At 43.3% G+C, this 25,172-nt stretch overlaps 1 protein-coding gene and 1 long non-coding RNA gene across 3 annotated transcripts in view; both read left to right on the forward strand.

The window, feature by feature from the left end:
* PPARGC1A (PPARG coactivator 1 alpha) overlaps positions 1–25,172 on the forward strand; it is a 663,089-nt gene that overhangs the window by 308,077 nt on the left and 329,840 nt on the right. The window lies entirely within an intron of this gene.
* LOC125964311 (uncharacterized) lies at positions 1,315–10,921 on the forward strand. Its single transcript, XR_007477217.1, has 3 exons — positions 1,315–1,485; positions 3,267–3,701; positions 10,890–10,921. It is a non-coding gene; the product is annotated as an uncharacterized LOC125964311 (long non-coding RNA).

Genomic DNA, 25,172 nt, shown 5'->3' on the forward strand with positions numbered 1-25,172 from the left:
TCTTAAGGTAGGATTGTATTGCTATAAACTTCCCTCTTAGAACTGCTTTTGCTGTGTCCCATAGGTTTTGAGTTGTCGTGTTTTCACTGTAACTTGTTTCTAGGTATTTTTTGATTTCCTCAGTGATCTCCTGGTTATTAAGTAGTGTATTGTTTATCCTTCATGTGTTTGTATTTTTTACAGATTTTTTTCCTGTAATTGATACCTAGTCTCGTAGCATTGTGGTCGGAAAAGATACTTGATACGATTTCAATTTTCTTAAGTTGACCAAGGCTTGATTTGTGACCCAAGGTATGATCTATCCTGGAGAATGTTCCATGAGCACTTGAGAAGAATGTGTATTTTGTTGTTTTTGGATGGAATGTCCTATAAATGTCAATTAAGTCCATCTTGTTTAATGTACCCAGTTAAAGCTTGTGTTTCCATATGTATTTTCATTTTGGATGATCTGTCCATTGGTGAAAGTGGGCTGTTAAAGTCCCCTATTATGATGGTGTTACTGTTGATTTCCCCTTTTATGGCTGTTAGTATTTGCCTTATATATTGAGGTGCTCCTATTTTGGGTGCATAAATATTTGCAATTGTTATATCTTCTTCTTGGATTGATCCCTTGATCATTTTATAGTGTCCTTCTTTGTCTCTTGTAATAGTCTTTGTTTTAAAGCCTATTTTGTCTGATATGAGAATTGCTACTCCAGCTTTCTTTTGATTTCCATTTGCATGCAATATCTTTTTCCATCCCCTCGCTTTCAGTCTTATGTGTCCCTAGGTCTGAAGTGGGTCTTTTATAGACAGCATATATATGGGTCTTGTTTTTGTTTCCATTCAGCCAGTCTGTGTCTTTTGGTTGGAGCATTTAATCCATTCACATTTAAGGTAATTATCGATATGTATGTTCCTATTACCATTTTCTTAATTGTTTTGGGTTTGTTATTGTACTAGCTTTTCCTTCTCTTGCATTTCCTGCCTAGAGAAGTTCCCTTAGTATTTGTTGTAAAGCTGGTTTGGTGGTGCTGAATTCTCTAGCTGTTGCTTGTCTGTAAAGGTTTTAATTTCTCTGTCAAATCTGAATGAGATCCTTGCTGAGTAGAGTAATCTTGGCTGTAGGTTTTTCTCCTTCATCACTTTAAATATGTCCTGCCACTCCCTTCTGGCTTGCAGAGTTTCTGCTGAAAAATCAGCTGTTAACCTTATGGGGATTCCCTTGTGTGTTATTTGTCATTTTTCCCTTGCCGCTTTTAATATTTTTTCATTGTATTTAATTTTTGATAATTTGATTAATATGGGTCTTGGCGTGTTTCTTCTTGAATTTATCCTGTATGGGACTCTCTGTGCTTCCTGGACTTGATTAAGTATTTCCTTTCCCATATTAGGGAAGTTTTCAACTATAATCTCTTCAAATATTTTCTCAGTCCCTTTCTTTTTTTCTTCTTCTTCTGGGACCCCTATAATTCGAATGTTGGTGCATTTAATGTTGTCCCAGAGGTCTCTGAGACTGTCCTCAATTCTTTTCATTCTTTTTTCTTTATTCTGCTCTGAAGTAGTTATTTCCACTATTTTATCTTCCAGGTCACTTATCTGTTCTTCTGTGTCAGTTATTCTGCTATTGATCCCTTCTAGAGAATTTTTAATTTCATTTATTGTGTTGTTCCTCACTGTTTGTTTCCTCTTTAGTTCTTCCAGGTCCTTGTTAAATGTTTCTTGCATTTTCTCTATTCCATTTCCAAGATTTTGGATCATCTTTACTATCATTATTCTGTATTCTTTTTCAGGTAGACTGCCTATTTCGTCTTCATTTGTTAGGTCTGGTGGGTTTTTATCTTGCTCCTTCATCTGCTGTGTGTTTTTCTGTCTTCTCATTTTGCTTATCTTACTGTGTTTGGGGTCTCCTTTTTGCAGGCTGCAGGTTCGTAGTTCCCGTTGTTTTTGGTGTCTGTCCCCAGTGGCTAAAGTTGGTTCAGTGGGTTGTGTTGGCTTCCTGGTGGAGGGGACTAGTGCTTGTGTTCTGGTGGATGAGGCTGGATCTTATCTTTCTGGTGGGCAGGTCCACGTCTGGTGGTGTGTTTTGGGGTGTCTGTGGCCTAATTATGATTTTAGGCAGCCTCTCAACTAATGGATGGGGTTGTGTTCCTATCTTGCTAGTTGTTTGGCATAGGGTGTCCAGCACTGTAGCTTGCTGGTCGTTGAGTGAGGCTGGGTGTTGGTGTTGAGATGGAGATCTCTGGGAGATTTTCGCCATTTGATATTACGTGGAGCTGGGAGGTCTCTTGTGGACCCGTGTCCTGAAGTTGGCTCTCCCACCTCAGAGGCACAGCCCTTACAGCTGGCTGGAGCACCAAGAGCCTGTCATCCACACGGCTCAGAATAAAAGAGAGAAATAAAAAGAAAGAAAGAAAGAAGATAAAATAAATTTATTAAAATAAAAAAATAATTTTTTTAAGTAATAAAAAAAAAGAGAGAAAGAAGGAAGAGAGCAACCAAACCAAAAAACAAATCCACCCATGATAAGTGCTAAAAAGTATACTAAAAACAACAACAACAGGGCTTCCCTGTTGGTGCAGTGGTTGGCAGTCCGCCTGCTGATTCAGGGGACACGGGTTCGTGCCCCAGTCCGGGAAGATCCCACATGCCGTGGAATGGCTAGGCCCGTGAGCCATGGCCGCTGAGCCTGCGCGTCCGGAGCCTGTGCTCTGCAACGGGAGAGGTCACAACAGTGAGAGGCCTGCGTACCGCAAAAACAACAACAACAACAACAACAACAAAAAACGGACAGATAGAACCCTAGGACAAATGGTAAAAGCAAAGCTATACAGACAATATCACACACAGATGCATACACATACACACTCACAAAAAGAGAAAAAGGGAAAAAAATATATGTATCATTGCTACGAAGTCCACCTCCTCCATTTGGGATGATTCGTTGTCTATTCATGTATTCCACAGATGCAGGGTACATCAAGTTGATTGTGGAGCTTTAATCCGCTGCTCCTGAGGCTGCTGGGAGAGATTTACCTTTCTCTTCTTTGTTAACACAGCTCCAGGGCTTCAGCTTTGGATTCGGCCCCGCCTCTGTGTGTAGGTCGCCGGAGGGCGTCTGTTCTTCGGTCAGACAGGACGGGGTTAAAGGAGCCGCTGATTCGGGGGCTCTGGCTCACTCAGGCCGGGGGGGAGGGAGGGGCACGGAGTGCGGGGCGGGCCTGCGGCAGCAGAGGCCGTCATGACGTTGCAGCAGCCTGAGGCGCGCAGTGCGTTCTCCCGGGAAGTTGTCCCTGGATCCCGGGACCCTGGCAGTGGCGGGCTGCACAGGCTCCCCGGAAGGGGGGTGTGGAGAGTGACCTGTGCTCGCACACAGACTTCTTGGTGGCGGCAGCAGCAGCCTTAGAGTCTCATGCCCGTCTCTGGGGTCCGCGCTGATAGCCGCGGCTCGCGCCCGTCTCTGGAGCTCGTTTAGGTGGTGTTCTGAATCTCCTCTCCTCGCGCACCAGGAAGCAAAGAGGCAAGAAAGAGTCTCTTGCCTCCTCGGCAGCTCCAGACCTTTTCCCGGACTCCCTCCTGGCTAGCTGTGGCGCACTAGCCCCTTCAGGCTGAGTTCCCGCCGTCAACCCAGTCTTCTCCCTGGAATCCGACCTCCGAAGCCGGAGCCTCAGCTCCCAGACCCCGCCCGTCCCGGTGGGTGAGCAGACGAGCCTCTCTAGCAGGTGAGTGCTGGTCGGCACCGATCCTCCATGCGGGAATCTCTCCGCTTTGCCCTCCGCACCCCTGTGGCTGCGCTCTCCTCTGTGGTTCTGAACCTTCCTCCCTGCCCACCCCCTATCTCCGCCAGTGAAGGGGCTTCCTAGTGCGTGGAAACTTTTCCTCCTTCACAGCTCCCTCCCAGAGGTGCAGGTCCCATCCCTATCTTTTGTCTCTGTTTTTTCTTTTGCCCTACCCAGGTACGTGGGGAGTTTCTGGCCTTTTGGGAGGTCTGAGGTCTTCTGCCAGCATTCAGTAGGTGTTCTGTAGGAGTTGTTCCACATGTAGATGTATTTCTGATGTATTTGTGGGAAGGAAGGTGATCTCCACGTCTCACTCTTCTGCCATCTTGAAGCTCCAAGGCACCAGTTCTGACCCTGAACCTACATAAGCAGTCTCAGGGCTCTCAGCCCTGTTGCTCTGTTTAGTTCTTCACACCGTGTGCTGTAATTTATGTTGATGTGCTGGTTCCTTTTCATCCTACTAGGAGCTCCTTGTGGTCAGAGACTGTGTCTCCTTCCTCTTCATATTCCCAGAACCCGACAGAGCACATAGTAGATGCTCAACGCATAGGGGAGGAATTTCAGTGGGTATCACATGGAGTCAGAGAGCATGCCTGAGTTTGTAGGGTTGTGTTCCTTCTACTAGGGCTTAAAAAAGATGTTAAAGAGCAGTTCAGAAATAACAAGTGCTGGAGAGGGTGTGGAGAAAAGGAGACCCTCCTACACTGTTGGAGGAAACGTAAGTTGGTGCAGCCACCATGGAAAACAAAAACTAAAAAATAGAGGTACCATATGATCCTGCAATCCCACTACTGGGCCTATAACCAGACAAAACTATAATTCGAAAAGATACATGCACCCCTACATTGTTCACAGCAGCACTATTTACAATAGCCAAGACATGGAAACATGTCCATCAACAGATGAATGCATAAAGAAGATGTGATATATTATCACACACAGAATGAAATATATATATACGTGCACACACACACACACTGTGTGTATATATATATATATACACACACACATACATACACACACACACAGTGGAACATGTATATATATATACACACACTTATACACACAATAGAATATTAGCCATAAAAAAGAATGAAATAATGCCATTTACAGCAACATGGATAGACCTAGAGATTATTATACTAAGTGAAGTCAGAAAGAGGAAGACAAATACCATATGATATCACTTACATGTGGAACGTGAAACATGGCACAAATGAACTTATCTACAAAGCAGAAACAGACTCACAGACAAAGAGAAGAGACTTGTGGTTGCTAAGGGGGAAGGGGTGGGGGAGGTATGGATTGGGAGTGTGGCATTAGCCGATGCAAAGAATTATATATAAGGTGGATAAACAACAAGGTCCTACTGCATAACATGGAGAGCTATATTCAATATCCTGTAATAAACCATAATGGAAAAAAAAATATATGTATGTGTGTGTGTGTATATATATATATATAACTGAATCACTTTGCTGTACAGTAGAAATGAACACAACATTGTATATCAACTATAATTCAATAAAATAAATTTTAAAAAACAACAGGTAGGGTTATAGCAGGGCCATGAGGGAAGGGTGGAAAACAGAATTTATGGGGATAGTCCTGAGGACACAGATAAAGGAACGAGATGTCGAATGCATCTTAGCCCCAAAGCATGTGTTCCATCCAAGATCTGATTGCGAGGTAGGAAAGGCCACACAGGCTACTTGAAGTGAAGAGGGTATATGTGGCTGGATGAGGAGCAGACTCACAGATAACAGGAAATGAAAGCTGCTCAGACCTCAGGTGAGTTGGAGTTAGGCATCTGCTAGGAGTGGAGAGCATCTCTTGTCATGTCTACAAGGGTGGGGCCTGGCTTTGCAAGTTTCTTAACTACAGAAGCCACGCACAGTATCTCATTCCTGCTTTCTCCATCTCCATTGTATTTGGATTGGTTTGCTTCTGCTCATTTATCAGCCAATATTGCACGTCCTGATTTGTTAAGACCTCACAGTTCTATTGCCCACAACCTGTGGATGATGGTCTCTGTGGCCCTTAAATAATCTCTCAGGAGATTATGAGCTGATCGGCCACTGGTCAGTCAGCGGTTGGCCGTCTGTGACCTTGTGGCCATTTCTTTACTCAGCTGGCCAATACTGGGTGAGGGGGCAGTCAGACCTTACAGGGTGTTTGAGCGATTCACATTCTTTAGAAGGGGCTTTGGGCAGGAATGGCCATAAAGTATGCCCAATGCAAGAAAAGGCACAGAGAGGGGTCGTCTCCAGTGTTTAAAGGCTTTGACAAACTCCTTGTGGCTGGAGGGCTGGTACAAATGCTAGGCATTGTCTGCTCTGATGTAAGAAGCTAGGAAAGAGCTCCTTTCATAGGGTGTGTTACCACTGGGTCCATCTTGAAGCACGTGACCTTCTGCATAGGGTATGAGCCCAAGGGTACATGTGATGTCATGTCTACACCAGAGCTCTGCCTCCTTTACCCTGCCCCCTTTTTTCTTTACTTCTTTTGCCCTGGGTTAGGTTGGGGCTGAGAGGAGTGTAAGGAGGCATGATAATTGTGTCAAGGTGGGACAGGAAATTAAAACAGGACTGTCATTCCCCAAGGCAGGGGATCTGGTCCCCTGAATCAAGGTTTCCTGAAAGCAGAACATTCATTCAGTGTGCAGCAGGTATTTGCTGAGTGATTGCTCTGTGGCAAGTATTGTTCCATGGGGGCTATGGTGATGAATGTGACAGATATGTCCCTGTCCTCATGGAACATACAGTCTAGTGGGAGGAGACAGGCAATAAAAAAGAAAAATAATAAGAAAATATTAGACAGTAAGTGCTGTGGAAGACAGCAACAGGGAGATGGGCTGGAGAGCCACTGGGAGGGTAACCTCACGTAGGTGGTTGGGGAGGACCTCTCTGATGTTGGGACACTGTCAGAAGGTGCTTAGGTCTGTCGTGTGAGAATGTCCTAGTGCCCCATTCCAACTGGCCCCATTTTGAGCTGCTCGTAAGGTCCAGTGTTGGCTGTTGTGTTGATTATCTTTCAGGACTCATTGAGGTTGCATGTAGCTTGTTTGCCAATAACGTGGTTCATCTCTGGGCAAAATGCTGATGGTGACTGGAATCTTTAATGTGTACTTCCTTTCAGGATCTAATGATGCGGTGCTTTCCTAGTCAGGGGGTAAAGGTGTAGGGATACTTGAGGTTACGTGAAACTTCTGGCTCACACTGACAGAGGGGAAACACTCATGCAAAGTTCTGAGGTTCTTTGCTGAAGCTTTGATTTTAACTTTATTGAGTCCTTTTCCGTTGGGACTTTACATTTGCAGAAATGTGCATTCTTGGTAACATGCACATCCTTAGGAAGACCCGCACATGAGGACAGATAACTTGGCCAGGCCCAAATATACACATGGCTAATGCCAAGTGATGAACCAATGCATATTTCTGTTTATTCTTTGCTATACTTAAATACTGGCTTTGCTACAGTTCTTTGATTCGACATCCATTACACTGGTGTTCCAATAGACTAATAATCAGATAGGTCCTCTTTTGAAGCAAATTTCTTTGGTCAGTGTTCAGAAAATGTGACATGATGTGTTCCATCTTGGAGAAAGGACGTATTACCGTTTTATACTATGTTACAGATTTTGAGGTTAAATACATCTGTTTTGCTCTCTTTAACTCACATTCCCAAACTTGTTTGGCCAGTGCGCTGCTTTCTGGGGCATAATACCAAATAGTTGTGCTAGGTGCTCGTATGCAAATACTCACTGGCCCTGCATCTCCCAACATTGAAATGTAGGCTCAGAGAAAGCCCCACGTACTTGTGGAAGTTTCAAGCACATCATCACTCACTTACAGGCACTAATGACTCCGATAATGTAGTGAAGTTTAGCATAAATAGGCTCATCATTAAAGTTGATGGCAGAAGTATAAACAAGGCCCACACTATGAAATTTACTGTTTGTTCATCATGCATCTGGAATTATCCTCCTGTCTCTAGCTGTCTCATACTGGGTGTTTATAAACCTACGTAGAATGTAGTGTTACTTTGTTTTTCTGTGAATGAGTTTATTTTTTAACATCTCCTCTCCTACACAGGGGATGACCAAGGCTGGGAAGGGCAGTTTTTGGCTTTTCCATGGTGATGTCTGCCATTCTGGTCATAAAGCTTTTCAGAGTACCGTGATTCCACAGAAAGAACCAGCAGTCGATTGAGGGAAGTTAAGGGTCTGATGGTGTGACCTTGGCAAGGCACTGAGACTTGCTGGATGCTTAGAGCATGATCTACCAGGGAGGATGGCGTGAGGCACCCTGCTCTCACAAGTGCAGAATGGAGTTGGCTGGTTGTGCCTGCTGGTATAGGCTGAGGGACTTTGGGCAACGTACTTCGTCTCCTCCTTCCTCTAAAAGTGGAGGTAATTGTAGGGAAGTTGTGAGGATTAAGTGTGTAAATACTTGTAAAGTGCTTGGCGTATACACATGTGTGTATATATATATATATATATATATCCTCAACAAACACTAATATATGTATATGAATATAATATATTATTATGTAATAATATATTATAATTGTTTATAATATATTATTGTATAATAATATACATATGTAAATATATATTGGTATAATGTAATATATAACTTATATAAATATAGGTTTGAAATCTATATATTCAACAAACACTAGCTTTTACATAAAACAGATGCCCTTGGATGCGTGGGAAAGTGGGGAGTCATCCAAGATATTAATTATTCCTGGCTGGCAAGCATCCAGAGACCAAAAGTAAAAAGACCCTGAAACATGTTTATTGCCCTCACAGAGCGTGAGCGTGAAAGCATGCTTGCCCCTGGCTGAGAAACAAAATAACACTTCAGTTATTTTGCCAAATGTCAACATCAGAGGAGGACTAACATTTATTCTAACAGTGCATCAATTTTGTAGGGAGGCTGGCTCTATTCTTTTACTGTCTGGATGAGGTGGCAATGAAGGTTCAAAGGAGGACCGACAACCAGGGAGAATGTGGAGGGAGAGGAGACAGACCAGAGGGGCCACAGGAGGAAGACTGGTGCCCTTTCCCAGGAACTCTCATCCTGCATCCGTCTCACCATCTGCCAGGAGCTCCGAATTCCCCTCCATGCATGCTAGTGCCAGCTTGCAGATTCCTGCAGTCAGCCCTTCATGTCCGCGGGTTCTGCATCCAGGAATTCAACCGACTGAGGATAGAATTTCTGTGAATGCAGAATCCGCAGATACGGAGGCCTGACTGTACTACGCCATGTTTTAACATGATCTGAGCAACCGGATTTTGGTATCTGTGTGTGTGTGTGTGTGTGTGTGTGTGTGTGTGTGTGTGTGTGTGTTTTCCTGGAGCCAATACCCTGTGGATACCCAGGGACGACTGTTTGTGGTAATTCCAAGGCTCCTATTCACTCTCACTTTCTTTTAAAAGCCACCTCCAGCATCAGTTCCCCTGGGAAGTTATCCTTAAAGCTATCGAACAGGTGTTTCCCTATTTCTTAATCACAGACCTGCATATTCCTACACCAGAGTTTTCTTGGACCATATTCACCTTTCTGAAGTTGACATCATAAATCGTATGTGATGGCACTGGGTGAGGGCTCTGAATATTTGTGACTTTAAGGTAATCAAAACAGTTAGCATCTATCTATCCTATTTGCTACAAGTTAATCATCACATGACTAAATTGTGCAGGCACATTTTTGGGACACTGTATACTTGTAATTGTTTGCAGTCTATCTCATTAAATAGGAAGCTCCTTAAGGGGAAACTTTCTTCCACCTCTACACCTTTACCTCTTAGTACTGGGTCAGCATAGGGCCTGTGGTCAGTAGGGCTGGTTGAATGTATTGATAAATATGAATGCAAATAAGTGAAAAGCACACAGACTCCTTGTTCAGTCAAGAGCGTGCTAAAGAAAACCAGTTTACCTGCTATTTTTGCTTAACACTTGTGGAGAACTTGGGGTAAGACTGCGTGGTTCCTGAAATCCATTGCTGGCTCTTTCCCAATTTGCTGTAGTGCCAAGTGGGAGTTCTGAGATCTTGGTTTTGCCTCTGATTTGATTTAAGCCTTCCTGAGAGCAGGGACCAGCGTCTGTTTTATTTACAACCTTATTCCTAGCACAGTTGCTTGCGTATAATAGATGTTCAGTAAATGAGTGATCAAAATACTTGGCACAGTCATATAACTATGTAAGACTATATGTATACACATATGTGTATATATATATATATATACACACACACATTGTATATGTATACCTATGCATTATAATACATACACATTATAATATACATCTTTTGTGTATATACATATATATATACACATATAATCTATTCATATTCACACTGTCTCATGCTATTCTAATTTACATATCCTCACTTACCATACCTTTACTATACCTTTGGTTACTCAAACAGGCCTCTTTCCTGCCTCAGGGCCTTTGCACACATCTAGGAAACTCTTACTTTAAATATCTACATGACTGATGCCCTCATCTCCTTTAGGAGATCCTGACCACTCCCTCCCCTTTTAAATTGTAACGCCAACACTCTTCTTTCTCTTTTGCCTGCTTTGTTTTTCTCCGTGGTATTTACCACTGTTTGACAATATATATTTTGCTTATTTCTTACTGCTCCATTTCCACCCCTCTTCAAATGTAAGCTCCATGAGAGCAGGGCATTTTGTCTCTTTTCTTTTTTGCTGATTCCCAGGGCCTAGATCAGTGCCTGAAATACTTTATTGAGGTTGGTTTCAATAAATCTTTGCTGAAGGGATTACCCCTCAACACGGTTATTTTAGGTGGTTGCACTGTGTGGGCCATGACGATTTAGTTTTGAGTGACTGTAACACTACGTGCTGACTCTCTTATAATAGAATAATATTTTGAAAGTTAAATAGTTCTTTGAGCTCCTCAGGAAAGGGTCATAACTTTGTCTTATGGGTGATCATTTTTAGCATGATGCCAAGCTTTTTGAGCCACTGTTTGGTAGCAGATTTTGTGCCCTGATTAGAAGCGTGGTCCCTTTTCCCTGGTAACTGTTCTTAGAACCTATCAACCTGCAGTGTCTTATTTTCACTGGAGGAAACTGAGTGTTTCTTTCTTTGCTTCAGATGGTCACATCTTTAGATCCTGAAGCAAGAGCCGCAGCCCATTCTCTCAGGAGTCCAAATTCAGCAACAGATTTTGCCTCTAAGCAAGTAAGATACGCCATAAAAACGAGCAACCTTCCTTACCAGCCTGTCTCTCATTTGAATTTTTGATGCCTTGGTGGTCAGTTGGAGATGATAGCTGTTTATAAGAAAGTCTCTGCATTGGAAGGGGGAACACATACACCATTTCCCTCAGGGCCTCCTGCTTTTGCTTAATAAAGTAACTCCTTGGAGTCCGTGTTCTCTACCTCTATCCTCTTTGCTTGGAGGCCCTGCTGGTTCCTCTGAGAAATGCATAATTTGACATAGCTGGTTAGTAAAACCCAGATCTGGGGTCAAACTGTATCAGCCCAGCAATACTTGAGCACAGGGGCAACGCTGAAGATGGAAGGACTTCACAGCTGCTGGAGATAGCTGTGTAGATGCTTCTAGCAATGCATTCCTTGAGGGGTGGGCAAGCTCAGGATAGGCAGGGGACTGAATGTGTGGACTGGAGGCCAGTCGCTGTCTGGGCCTCTTTGATGTGCCCGCCATCTTGTGAACCATAGAAGGCATTTTGTCAGAGTTTTGTTGAAATTCTTCTGGAGTGAGGGCTTTTGCCTGCTCCAGGCAAAAGAAGTGGCTTTTCCCCACTTCTCTCCCTAAGTCATTGCTCTAAGGATCCTGGCTCAGCATCTTCTGGTACCTCTAATGGCTGTCTGAAGCCTGTGTTTAGTGATTAGCCTTCCCTAGAGTTCTCCCACCTCCTATTAGTTCTTCTGTTATCTGGAGAATCATTCAATATGGTTTGGAGGAGAAGAAAAACAGATAAATCTGTGTTGCCAAGAACACCCATCATCATTTTTGGTTGGGACTATCTATCTTTGGTTTCTTCTGGGGGTGGTTCCAGGTGGGATGGGTTGGGGGCAATGTCTCCTACAAGCCTGAAAACCTGGTGTTACTCAGTGGTTTTTGAAGATGTATATTCATCAGGGACTGATGGTTTGAAAGAATCCTAAGTCACGCTTCTCTCAGCTATGTGAGCACAAAGAAAGAAATTCACCTTTCTTTGTCTCCCTTTTCGTCAGCAGAATCCTATTTTTAAGTCATTGGCGTATAATTCAGCTTCCCTTACAACCAGGTCCTGGCATTCCTTTTAGGAATTTCTAGAGCCATTCATGGTATGTGACTAAGTTAGGGCAGAGTGTATTATCTCAGTTCTCTCCTGGCAATACGTACATTTGAGGAGCGTGCTATTTTCAGAAAGTTGCCAGTGTAGCATTGTCCAACGATCAGGCCAAGAAATCACAGATCCTGGGCATTGTTGTGAACAAAAGAAATTTCTTGTTCCTGTCGCCAGGCAATGTGATTACAGGGCCCGTGATCAGGTACGTGACCCAAGATGGATGCCTTCCTGAACGTGACTCAGGTCTATCTGTATCTGTCCCCACCTTTATCTCTGAGCGCGTCCTTTGCATTTGAAGATGACGTGCCTGTTGGATTTATTTCCTGTTCTGTCCTCCACCAATGGTGTTTACCCTTGGTGCCGTGCTGAGGGTGAATCATTCCCTCACCTATGCCTTTGTGGTCTAGTGTCTATACAGCCAGGTGCCAGGCAGGCATCTCGGGCAGCTTTTGGCTCCTGGCTGAGTGATGATCTCCTTGTAACCTCTGGAGTGATGGGGCAGAAGATGGGTTCACCTCTGCTTGGTACCTGGAGATACCCCAGCTCTTCCCCATTCTCTGCTGGGAAGGAGCCAGCCTGTTTTTGTTTGTTTGTTTTTTGGAGAGGCTTCCAGTTGGGTTTGCAGATGAACTTGTTTCAGAGATGCTGCCTTTCAGGTTGAATCCTGTGGATAATTGAGCCGTAATGGACCAGAGTTTTACATACCTCCTCTTTGGTGTGCTCATTTCCAGCATTTAAGCCCACAAGTGAGCACTTCCCTTGTGAGCCGCTGAGTGTGCTGCTTGCCTGATGCTTTTGCTCAAATGCTTATTAATATGTGGGAAGGAAGGAAGGATGGGCACCCTGGTGTGGGACACGCACAAGATCCTTTCATGCACCGTCAAGAATCCTCAGGTATCCTCAGGGCCATGAGCACAGGAAACAAGTCAGGGTGACAGCAAACAATAATCTTCATGTTGGGATTGTGTTTATTTCTCACTAAACAGGATCATTTGGGTGAAATTGCACCAATTAATAGCAAAAGTCTGTTTTTCTCTCCACTTATACACTGTAAAAGAAGAGAAAGCAGTGTTTACTCAAGCAATCTGTATTTCACACTTGGAGCCATTAATGTCAGTTGATTTTTTTAATAACCATCTAGCAAAAATTTACTAGTAAATATATGTAATTAAAAGTTTCTGATGGTAGAGAAAAACAATTTAGTAACTCAATTTTTTTGAAATAGCTTAACCCACTTTGCATCCACCATTGATTCAGAGGAAGAAAAACTGTACCGGAGAACTGCACGGAGTTTACACGGAGATATTGCTGATGGAAACAAGCTTCCCTTGGTGGATCACAATATAGGGCCCAAAACACAGAAGTTAAAAGAGGTACTGGATATGAAGCCACGGAGTGTTTTGTAGGTTAAGGAAGTAAGTCTCAAAATCAATACTCTCACTTAATAGACGGTCCCCGCTGTGTTTCCAGGCAGCGTGAAACGTATTCACATGCACACACTAGGATCTTTGCATTTACACGGATTTCTCCTGATGTTTCCAGTTGAATTGAGTTGACAGGCTAACGGGAAAGCTGACCATTCGAATGGTCAAAGGCCTTGGCTGTTCTGAGAAGAGAGACAATTCTATTCTTTCGCTTCTTAGCGAGAACAAGCAGGAACTGCATGCTGTTAGGCCTGGTAAGACTTCAGTGATTTGCAAAGGAGAATGCATTTCATGTGACCAAGCTGGTTAGTCCCAGGCATATACTTTGGGATTTCACCAGGAACAACCAGAGGCCCCAAAACAAACAGCCCTAAAGGATTTGTGAACAGGAAGCATTCCTTCCCTTGTTGACCTTAACTTATATGTTGAGTAAGCAAGCCCCTGCTCTGTATACCCTGGTGTATCTAAGGCAACTTCGAATTTCACTGCAATTGGACTGTGTCCAATTGTCCCTTTGGTTCTGGTTCTGAAAACTGCCAAGAAGTGGAGGTTGAGAGAGACCTGACTTAACGAGAGAAACTGACTTGGAACAGGCTGTGGGTGGATATGCATATTTCTCAGGTTCTCCATGTGTTACCTGACCCCCAGTAGGGGATTAAGAGGGGCACACATGACTAGGTGGCCCTGTCTGACTGCAGTTTCACTGCAAACCTGGCAGGGTGTTTGTTGTTCTAACTTTTAAATGTCTCATAGCTAGTTTAATCTGGTGAGCACACAGACCATGGGTGTGGAGAGTTTATACTCAGAATCTTGGGTTCCACAATAACCCTGGCCTTCTGGGGCCCCGGTTTTCTCTTTGGCATGAAGCTCTTCAAATGCTTGCATGACAGTCTGTGAATATTACTGGAACGTTTTTCACAATCATGGGAGATGGCTTTTTGGGGGGGGCGGTAGTTAAGAATTGGGTTAATTTCATCATAGACTTGTCAGGCAGTTCTGTCTAGATAGAAGGGGAAAAAATGGGTTAGACATTGCTTGATTATTTGGCTAGCACTTTGGGGAAGGGATTTTTGGAAAAGCTGTTTGCTTGTACACAGTGATCTCCCTCTGACCCCTTGTTTGCAGCTTAGAAATATTGAAGCTACATTGAGATAGGAATCTGCCCTTGGCTAGAAGCCAGGAATGTCATCTAGGGTTTTGTTTAATGTGTTTCCCTATGCCCACTGTGCTTCTATTTCTTGCAGAGGCAGAATGGTCCAGTAGATGAGGCGTGAACCGCGAGGCTTGGCCTCCGAATTTTGGAAGGTGACTTCCGCCTTCTGTCCTTACTATATCACATCAAGGCAACTCATCCTAATTGATCTGTTTCTATTTGTGCATCTCGTGTAGTGTAATCGGACTGGAGAGACTGGAATGGGAACTAACATTCTCTGAAGGCCTGTGCCATGCTGAGCACCTATTGTATCTGATGGCACTGGAGACTCAGAACAGCCTGTATGAGTTTGCTTGGGCTGCCATAACAAAACACCACAGACTGGTTGGCTTAAACAACAGAAGTTTATTTTCTCACAGTTCTGGAGGTTAGAAGTCCAAGATCAAGGTATCAGCAGGGTTCATCCTGAGGCCTCTCTCCTTGGCTTGCAGATGGCTCTCTTCTTCCTTTGTCTTCTCGTGGTCTTTCCTCCGTGTGGATCTGTATCTAATACTTCTCTTATTATAAGGACACCCGTCATATTACATTAGGGTCCACCCATCCGTCCTCATTTTACCTTCATAACCTCTTTATAGGCTTTATCTCCCAGTACAGTCACATTCTGAGGTCCTGGCGGTTAGGACTTCAACATAGGGATTTTGGGGTGGGACACAATGCAGCCCGTAACACAGCCCCTGTGCATCGGTTCAACGTCGCGATTTTTAGGTGAGAAAACAGGCTGGAAAAGGCTGTTTAACATTACACAGAGAGAAGCAGGGCCGCCAAGGCTTGAATCCTTCTCTGGTTCTACATTCTGTGCTCTATTTCGTTTCTCTATTTCTGTTGAAGCAGACCTCCCTCCCGGAGATAGTTGGTACAATGACTTCACAAGTGCAGCGTTTCCATAGCACTGTTCTTGTGGTTCTTCAACTCTGATTCTGACTTTCTGGGGAGGGTTGGTAACTTAGAGTCTGCTTGTGTTACACTCAAACCGTAGGGTCTTACGACACCCGTCCACATGTTTCCTAATGCACTGTACCTCGTAGACTTCCCATGTGCTTCATCAGAAATCCAACTACAGGAACGTAGAATCTAGACTTTAAAAGATCATTCTCAAAAAAAAAAAAAAAAAAAAAAAAGATCATTCTCTGTGAAAATGGCAAATGGAGTTGTTATTACCTGTGCATCACCTCTTCAGAGCCCAAGTTCACAGAATAAACACTCATCGACCCGGTTGACTCTACCCTTCATAATCTTGAATGAGTTCAATTAAGTGTCTGGACAGTGGCTCCATATGTTGGCTGGATGCAAGGTGCCAATATTTTGATGCTGCCTTCTCATTAAAATGATCAGGGCATAAGCCTGGAAGATTCCAGTGTGCATCTCACCTGGGACCTCCCCAAGGGAAACGTGACTGCCAAGCAAACCAGAAATAGTGTCAGAGAGGAAGCACCCCCTCTGCTGGCTCCCCTCCTGGATTGAGTCATTAATGAGCACTTTTTCCCCTTGGCAGGACCAGGTAAGTTGAAGTGTACCTCCTGTGGTGTTTAAACGCGTTCTGGTTACTCCCATGATAGCGATGCATGAAGAATCAACATATTGGACCCCACCCCCCAGAGTATGTATTAAGTTCTGAAGGATTCATCAAAACTGCACCATGTTGTGTGCAATTACACCCTTGAAAGGCAAAATAAATTTGCTGGAGCAGCAGCAGCTCTCGTACCACCTCTAGCTGGAACGAGGCATTTTCCAGTTCTATTACCAACAGATGAGTTTTTGCTCGGGCACATTTTTCAGGAGGTGGGATGGGCTAGATGGAGACATTACAAAACATTTTATGGATGGGAAGAGAACAGGGAGTCAAGCTCTTCTTGTGTTACCCTTTGGAACTGGGTAAATACCAAGCAAAATCCTTCCATCAGAAGGAGCACTGGATTGTGTCATTTTTCTTATTCAAGGAGAGAATGCCAACGCGTTTTCTTGGGAAAAATGGAAGGAGTAGAACCTCTGCTGTCTGCCAGGGTCCTCTGTGGTGATGGGCGTGCCCTGCAAAGGGGGTTTTAGGGAAGGATTTCTCTACTCACTTAGCCACGCTCCTCCATTCTTGAAGATGAAGAGCTGGTGTGTATCTCCATTTCAGGTGAACAGAAACAAGCAAACTTGTTTCTCCCTGACACAGCTATGCTCGAAGTCACCCAGGGTGGCTCCTTACAGCGGTACCTCTGCCATGCCATTTAAATGTTCCGGTGGTGCCGAATTGCACGTTGTGTAGTCATTTTAGTTTATTGTATTATTATTATTTTTTTTGGCGGTACGCGAGCCTCTCACTGTTATGGCCTCTCCCGTTGCGGAGCACAGGCTCCGGACGCGCAGGCTCAGCGGCCATGGCTCACAGGCCCAGCCGCTCCGCGGCATGTGGGATCTTCCCGGACTGGGGCACGAACCCGTGTCCCCTGCATCGGCAGGCGGACTCTCAACCACTGCGCCACCAGGGAAGCCCTATTGTATTTTTTTAAGAGTCAGTTAGAGTGTGTTGAAAAGAGCTGGGAAGCTGTATATTCAGTTCACCAAGGAGTGAAAGAGGAAAGGTTTGGCGTTGGATTGCTCTGCAGTGACACACGATAGCCAAGCAGTCACAGAAACTGCATTTTGGAGCTAGCCCTGTGAGCTAAAGGAGAATGAGAGCATTGTGAGGTCTGCTGGAAGGGAGTTAAGAAGTTAAAAAAAATCTTAATGAAGGCATGCATGAGACCAGAATTACATTTTTCTTTGTCCACTTTTGACAATAAACTTCCTGCTTCAGCCAGACTGCCAAGGCTCAAGAGAGGCTGGTAAGGATGGAGAGTGTAGCATGCTGCTAATGGCATAAATTTGTCTCCATATCTCTTGTTCCACCAGGGGTAAAAAAATTAGTGAATCAAAATGCCTAAGTCATTCCCATAAATAATCCAAAATTGTCTTCCTTGCAAGAAAAAATATTATATAGAATGATGTGAAATTCTTGAATTCATAAGTTCAAGCCCTGACCGTGTTAAATGTAGCAATTAGAAAAATAAGGATAATGTGTTTAATTTATACAAAGTACATTTGTTTGTTTTTTTTTTCAAAGTTCAGAAATAAATTTTATTGGGCGATGCATTGAAAACTCTCATGACATCTGGAATATGGAGATCTAATTGCTGATTCAATGGCATTGCGAACACGCAAACATATTTCCTTAGTGAAATGTCAAAAAGGCGGCAATCAAAATGAAGCGTTTCAGCATTAAAATGAAGAAATGATGACTGGGTTGATTTGTAAACATTTATCTCTAAGCTTACTTTATGAAAAAGAAGGAATAAGTTTGGGAACATGATGGCAAATTTGCACATTCTCAGTCCTCAGTGTCGTGAGGGCATAGAAGTCTCAAGATGCATGGTGGGTTCAATCAAAATTTGTATTTCCCCAAATTCTGATAAGCCCACTTGACTTTTTATGTGAGGTTTACTGCGCTTTAATGAACAGCAAGAGGTTGCAAGGGGATTGGGGAAGGAATGGGTTTCTTTTTCACCTCCAGCTTAGTTATTTTAAGACAGAAGATTTCTCTATCTTTGCAATAATCACTTTTTAATGCATTTTGGAGTCATTTACTTATGCTGTGATGTTGGTAGGTGGCAGTGGTTACTTTCACTTGTGTCACTGTATAAGTAAGCTTGGTAGGGAACCTCTGGTTCTGGTATCATCGAACTTTGGCCTGGCTGTGCTACCACTACCGCTTCTTAGAGCTAGCTGTCCTGAAGGCCAGTGTTTGTTCACTCTGATTACATTCTGAAAAGACAGATCATGATTTAGGGGTATACCTCAAAACCAAAATGTGTTAGGCCACCTCACAGAGAAGGCAGATAAACTTGTTTCTGAAATAATGTTCCTTTGTGCTTGTTTATACAATCTCTACATTCTAGAGAAGCAGTCCAGAACGAAGTTTCCAATGAAAGGGGGAAACTTGTTAAATCGATGAAATCCCCCATGTATGAAGGGACTCACAATTTCTTGGCCACGAAATGAATAATCTCTCCCCAGTGAGTATGTTTTCGGGTTCCCAAATTATGCCAGTCATATACAATGAAACCTTTCTTCAATGAAGACCTGATAAAGAAATAAAAATCTGCTTGAGGAAAGAAGTTGCCTTCCCCAGAGGCAATGCATTTGTAAGGTCTCCACTGTATTGTGCTTCCAAATAACATTTATTTCTGTACTGTAAATATGCAAGAGTTCATTTTAATAAAAAGTAAGTCCTAACATAAGATAAAACCCATGACTAGACTTGCATTTGAAGATTTAGAGTGTATTCATCTGCTGGTTTTCGGTATAAATATTCATTGGTTTTGAGCTCTCAGGTGTTGGAACTTTTAATCTGCATTCAGATGGAGGTACTTTAATCAGAGTTCATAAAAGTCTGCAACTTTCCCCCCAACCAAGGAAAAAAAGAACAGAGTAACAGATAGCATAGAGGGTGCTAGGGCTTCAAAATAACCCACCAAGCTGAACTGCATTGCTAAAGCGGGGGGGGGGGGGATAAACATCAAATGCCATTTTGTACCATAATATCAATATTCTATTAAAAATAAATCTCTTTCTGTTAGACCGAAAAGCCTCAAAAGCCTGTCACTTGACTGCAGTCTTCGGAGATGACTGATAATGGGTAAAAAACCCCACAGCATCTGTTTACCATGTACTCACACAAACTGTTAGGAATGTTTTTAAACGTCAGCAGTAAGTATGCGTGTGTATTAGCTATCACAGAGCCATGTCGCCACCACGATGGCACCAGGAACAGCTCTAAATTAGGTAGGTCAGGTGAGGAAGGTACCAGAGGAGCCCTTTGAAAGGATGTTGTTTGTCTGGGAGAAAAACAAAAAACAAAACCTGAACTGCAAATGTTAATACGTGAATACCTGGGAAACCCCCTCCATCTGATTTTGAATCAACCTTTAAATCAAGGAACGTTGGGCTTCCCTGGTGGCGCAGTAGTTGAGAGTCCGCCTGCCGATGCAGGGGACACGGGTTCGTGCCCCGGTCTGGGAAGATCCCACATGCCGCGGAGCGGCTGAGCCCGTGAGCCATGGCCGTTGAGCCTGCGCGTCCGGAGCCTGTGCTCCGCAACGGGAGAGGCCACAGCAGTGAGAGGCCCGCGTACAACAACAACAACAACAACAAATCAAGGGATGTTTATCAGGATCCCAAGCATAAGGTCAGTTTTGGGAGAGCAGAGGGTAGAGGGAAAACATTTTGCACTAGATGAATTTTGCATTAGCAAGTTCTCAGATTTCTCTTGGTAACCTAAGCTCAAATCAAGAGAAAAAAGTCATTGAGGTGCAGTCACTGACTAAACAATGTAATGGTGGTTAGCAGCTGCTGGATTACTTGAGAATTCTGTGCCATTTAGCTACGTAGAGGGGAAACACTGCATATTGTCCCAGCAAAGTCATGGGGACTCCAAGCCGTCTTCAAAATGAGCTTTACAGCAGTTTTCACTTTCTTCAAAAAACAATAAGAGGTTTGGTAATTTATTTTGATAATGGCTTTTATTTTTTCTGGTCTGGTAAAGCCCCATGAAGGTACCATAGCTTATTGATGACTAGGGAGTGTAGGGAGTCCAAAAGGACTGAAAATGAACTTTGGTTTCACCCCTTGCAAATTGCAACATTGGACGTGTTTAATGTTTAATGTCTCTGCCTCAGTTTCTTCTTTTTCAAAATGGGCTTGATAATAACACCACCTACGTTGGGTTGTTGGAAGGATTCGATAGATGATGCATGAGAAGTGCCTTTCTCAGCACTCAGTGAATGCTTCAGACAAATTCAGAGGGAGGCCAGTGTGAATTAGTGAAAAGCCTTAACTGTGCTATGTTTTCTTTTTTTTTAAAATTTAGTTAATTAATTTATTTATTAACATCTTTATTGGGGTATAATTGCTTTACAATGGTGTGTTAGTTTCCGCTTTATAACAGTGGAGCATGTGCTGTGCTTTAACGTAAATGTGGGTTCGTTATTTTCGGGTGTGTATGAGAATCATGCCATGCTGTCTAGAGAGTTGTGCCTTAGTGATTTGGTGGTAGGTTTCGAAATTTACGTATCAGGGCTTCTGACCTCTGCTTATATCGTGAGAGGTGCGTTTGTATACAAAGTGGTTCCTTCTCAAGTGCTCAGAAGAGTGGGCATCCTTTCTGATCTGTTTTCAGCATTAACTGGCGTATTAAGCTCCTTTTTAAAGAATAGAACCAAGGTCACCTTTAGAATACCTCACATTCTGGTTATTATTTTAAGTAGTGGTGTTTTAACTAATGTGGTTTTATTTTGTTTGGCAAATCATATAAATTGCAAAAGGGAAAACATATAAAATCAAAGTAAGTGGCTTCTTTTCCATTTGTCCAATCTAATTAGTTGGGGAAATAGAAGTATGCTTAACCTTCTCTTTTTTGTGGTCCAGCATAAAATTTCCCTCTCACACCACGTGTCCTATTGCAGTAGTTACTGATGTATATTACATACCTGGCTTCTCAGCTAGCATCTGATTTCTACCAGGGCAGGGACTACGCCTTATTTATTGGTATGATATATACTCCCAGAACAATGCTTGGCATTTGTAGACCTCGTTTATCTTTTGTTGACTGTTAGTAGTCGTAATAATAGAGTGGAAACAGAATTAGTGAAGTCAGTTCTTAATGCTTTCAGCACAACCAATGGATTATGTTTTGGGTGCTAGACAGAACCTTGGCACTCAGATTAAAACCATTTTCAGTACTTCAGATGACAAGTTTTTTGTCTTCTCATTCAACATGTATTTCTCCCCCAAGCTCTGTGTACCTGACACTGTGCTGGGTTCTAAAGGTAGACATGGCCCCTGGGTGCGGTCAAGGAGGGTGGGCATATAAGTAACGAAGTGCAATAAAGCGGGAGAGGGGTTGTGACAGAAGGGTGGTAAAGGGTCCGAGATGAGGAAATGGTCAGTTCTATCTGAAAGGGACAGGAAGCACTTCCTGCTGGAAGTGGGTGGGGAAATCTCATCAGATTTTGCTGGGAGAAAAGAGTGGTGGTGGTAGTGATGGTGAGGAGAATGTTCCTGGCTGAGGGAATAAAAGTACAGACCACCTGGCTCAGCAGGCTGGATCTGGGCAAAGAAATGGGGTCATGCTTGGGAGATGAGCCCAGAGAGATGAGTGGGGCCTGTCCCCTATACAAAGGAGGCTGGACTGTGTCTCGTAGGTCGTGAGTGGCTGCTGATGAGTCTTGAGTAGTTTGTGGCATGAGTTGATTTTCATTTATAGAAGCATCAAATGTTAGAGCTAGTGGTAGGTTTAGAATAGATTTAGAATTAATATTTAAGATATTTACAGATGAGGAAATTCAGGCCTGGAGATGTGAAGTAATTTGGAGGTCATGGTGCATAATAGGAAGATGAAAGAGATTTCTAGGTGGACGAGTTCATGGTCCAAATTGGATCTGGCCATCTTATGGGATTGCATTTCATTGAACAAGTCGCTCAGACTCTCTGAACCTCAGTTTCTCCATCTTTAAAATGGAGATAGTAATTTTACCTGCCATGCAGGTGGGTAGGCAGGTATTGCTGTGGGGCTCAGGTGAGCCACTGCACGTGAAGGCCTCTGAGAGAGTGACATGCTGGAGAAATATGAATGTTTTTTGTTAAAAGCCTGAAGGTAGTGGAAAGTTGTCATAGAACTTAAGTTTTTATGAAGTTGTATCTTTATCTCTATATGTTATATAATATTATATATATCCATATACATGCACCATATGTGTGTGTATATATACATAATATTATATATATTTAAAAATACATATATCTCATATGATCCTCGAGAATTGCTGTCTTGAAATTTTAATTGCCAAAGAATGATCCACCCCCAACTCCATCTCTTCCCCCACCAGATAAAAATGTTTTTAAACAAAGACTTTGTTGTGATAGAAAATCTTCAAATTTGGAAGAACACGTTGAGGTTTTGGTTTTTGATGTAAAAAAAAAACAAAAAAAACCCAGGAAAGACTCCTGGTCTCCCACACCCACCCCAGGATTTATTAGTTGAGTTTTCTAAGCACAGGGCACATTTGAAACTTTTCAAATACTCTGGCCATGACAGCTAATGGTGGAGGGTGCCATGGTTTGGAAGTTTCTCAGGGCTAGTCATTTTTCAAAGGGGGAAAAAGAAAAAGAAAAAAACAAGTAGATTGATAAAAAGGGCATGGTGTTCTTGATGAGGCAGGAAAAATCTCAGGCATGGCTCATCCCCTCCTTTAAGTATCCAGCTCATTTAGTCAGCTGTGACCCAGGACTTTGGGAGGCGACCACAGTGTGAGGAAAAGCATGGTTGCTATTGACCCACTGTTCGGTTCAGGCATGGAAAATGGCCACACCGGCTGATTCGTCCTTTTACAAATGGAACCTGAAGAGAGGAGCTCTGCGTGTGATGTGTGGTGCCCAGAAGTCCTCTTGATGCCCTGAGTTTTCTTGAACCTCAACATAAAAATATAATTGTATCCAAGAAATTGGCTGGTCAGCCAGCTTCTGTGGCAGCTCCTTCACTTGAACAGAGAGAGCACCAGGATTGAAATTTTCAGGTAATATACCTGCAAGGAAGCCCTTGGGAAATCTAATTATTGTCAGCACTGCATGCACTCCACCTTTTCCCCACCTCTGCTGATGGTTTTATCCACATGGGGTAACCTTTGGGGCTTCCTGCTTTCATGGTACGGCCGCCCCTAGACATCATCTTCAGGCAAGGGAAAAAAGCCAGGAAAACTTACCTGGTTCCTGCCTCACTACCTCTGAGACGCACTTGTCCTGGGATGACGAAGGAGAGTACCCATCTCTTCTTGCTACCAGGCTTCTACTCAGTCCTCTTGAGGTCACACATCCCAAACAAAACGCTCACCGTTTCTTGGTCCCTTTAAGGTATGTTTCATCCGAGGAACTACAGAAGTGGCTCTGTCCCTTGTGTAACTTTAGAGTGCAAAGGGCATTACTGCTTAGTTAACTTAGAAGACTTTTTGGGTCAGTTTACCCACGTGAAAAATGACTGTATCTGTGTGTGGTGAGAAGCCAGGCCCAGTCAATGATTTAAATTACTGTGTCAACATTCACCGAGGGAGGAGAAATTAGTCATTGTCGAATGATGCACTCTTGGCATCTACACTGGGCTGTAGAGCCAGCGAGATCTGGATTGGAGTCTTGTTCTGTCACTTACAATGGGCAGTCACTACAGTGGGCATGTCACTTAATCTCGCTGATTCTCAACATTCTTTCTCCTTACCTGTGAAAGTGAGGGTAATGATGACTCTTCACAAGGTCATCGTGAAGATTAAAGAGCAACATTCATTTCATAGCCAAGGGTTTAGAAAATTACAGTTCGGAGCTTACCCTCTTCTTGTTTTGGTCTCACTCTCACAGAGGCAAGGAAAGCTATTCGCTGATTTATTCAAGGAACCCTGTGCTACCCCTCACGGGAGGTGGGCAGGTGAGATATATGAGACATAATCCTTTGCCTCACCTCAAGGAACAAAGGAGCCCGTTGCCCTCTGTAGAAATAAGATCACATTGAATAAATTTGGGGTGTGAAGTCTTTCTCTCTCAATTCTTCTTACATGAACTTCTAATAATCTCTAAAACTTGGGCAACTTTGTGGGTTTGATGCCATTATTTATAAATTGCTGGTCTCTCCTATAGAGATAATTACAAATAAAGCATATTAGGGAGTAGGGAAGGAGAAAGGAGAGCAGGAGTGGAATTTTCCACTGAAGTCTGGTAGCATCACCAAAGTAGACCAGTAGCTGGACTTGCAGAACCACTTCTATGAGAAGAGTGGGAGCTCAGCATTGTGGTATCTTCCAAACTAATGGCAGATGCTTTGGGGGGTGTGTGGCTTCTCTGGAAGACTCAGAGGCCAGGAATCCACAGCTCCATATTATATATTATATAATTAGAAAGGCAGTGAATATTTGCCTGGAGACCACCTTGGGGAAGGGGATGGGGAGGAAGCTTTTCTGCATGTTCGCTGTCTGTGACAAGAAAATATATTTACAGGCATTTTGCCGGCACTCTCGTGGAGGGAGGACCTGGCAAGTTTCTCGAGAGCCCAGAATGATAATGATAAGAGGGGGTTAATTATGTGATCCACATCATGATTAAGATGTGTAAAGTACCATCGTTGGCCTCTATAGAGCAGGGGATCCTTATTCTGCATGCAGTTTGTGTTGGTCATAAAGCATATTTTGAGCTTTCCATAGTGCTGCCCTAACCTCAGGCTGTCTAACCCAATATTTTCTATGGAGCCTTAAGTTTCTAATTGTGAATTTCAGGAGTTTTTCGGACTCTTATCCCATGTTTCCTTTCATTCAAGGAGGGAGTGGAAAGTATTTACTCTGAGAAATTGCAAGACCCAGGGAGGTTTTCTGAAATTCTTGTGCTCT

Source organism: Orcinus orca, chromosome 4 (assembly GCF_937001465.1).
Source record: "Orcinus orca chromosome 4, mOrcOrc1.1, whole genome shotgun sequence".
Taxonomy (NCBI): Eukaryota; Metazoa; Chordata; class Mammalia; order Artiodactyla; family Delphinidae; genus Orcinus; species Orcinus orca.